The sequence below is a fragment of the Corvus brachyrhynchos genome, unplaced genomic scaffold (assembly GCF_000691975.1).
Source record: "Corvus brachyrhynchos isolate BGI_N302 unplaced genomic scaffold, ASM69197v1 scaffold28, whole genome shotgun sequence".
In the NCBI taxonomy this organism is placed as follows: Eukaryota; Metazoa; Chordata; class Aves; order Passeriformes; family Corvidae; genus Corvus; species Corvus brachyrhynchos.
In genome coordinates this window covers 3,192,259-3,193,261 of record NW_008246058.1, presented here as the reverse complement: position 1 = coordinate 3,193,261, position 1,003 = coordinate 3,192,259, and the positions used below count along the sequence as shown (strand labels likewise).

Genomic DNA, 1,003 nt, shown 5'->3' with positions numbered 1-1,003 from the left:
CCCCCCCCCCAAAAAAAAAAAACTCTAAAAGCCATTAACCTCTGCCAGGCTCCCTCCTAGAGCAGACTCTGTCCTCCAACACTACTCGGCAGCTCTTTCTCCCGCAGCCCTCGCTGCTCACCAGCCCTGCATGGATTAAAACACCCAGAGAAATCCCGTGCCCCTGCTGGGAGAAGCACAGCACGCACGGTTGCCGCCTTTAAATTACGGCAGTCCCCCATTATTTGACACGTCTCTCAACATCTCCCACAACGGCATCCTTCCCAGTCGGCCCAGGCAGGAAGACAAGCTGCCCTTGTCCAGGGGAACACTGCAGTATTCTGCAGTACGGCCGTATGCCGGAGGCTGGGCGCCTCGAGCCCTGGGGTTTGGGGGAGACATGACGGGCAGAACACAGCAGCGCTTTTACGCTCTTTATTTCCACGAGAGAAAGGTGGGAGGCACCCGCTCACCCAAAGAAAACCCTGCAGAAGTGCCCTTGGCTGCCAAGGATAGGTTGGGAGCGCCCCTCTCAAAGGGACCCTTTGGCAGAGACGGGATCAGCACAGTCAGGCTTCTGGTGGCTGGTGGAGGGACCATTCACAGAAAGAAGGAAATGCCACCTCCACGAGCATATACAGCGTGAAAATAATACCACATAAACGACTGAGCTGCAATTTTAATTCAGGCACACATCAACTTTTGAACATCTCCAGGCAGAGATTTTTTTGCCATCGCGCCCATCACCCTGGCACCGAAATGCTCACACTGCCCTTCCCAGCCCCACCCCACGGCTGACATGCTCCGTGCCCGGCTCCGCCGCACCACGCTCCCGCCCCGCTGCATTCATTCTGCTACCGATCTGACAGCCCACACCAGGGGAGAAAAAAGGAGAAGAAAAATATTTGTAAAATAAAGAGGCAGGCTTGGAAATCGCTGACCCTGGTGCAAGGTAACAGCTTGCATATTTGAGCAGGACAAATAGAGAAAAGAGGGAAGGAGGAGGGAGGTAGAGGTGGTGTCC

At 55.0% G+C, this 1,003-nt stretch overlaps 1 protein-coding gene across 12 annotated transcripts in view; it reads right to left on the bottom strand.

Annotated features, from left to right (window-relative positions):
• Nucleotides 1-1,003, bottom strand: part of MTSS1 (MTSS1, I-BAR domain containing) — a 129,123-nt gene that overhangs the window by 127,780 nt on the left and 340 nt on the right. The gene's annotated exons all lie outside the window — the stretch shown is intronic.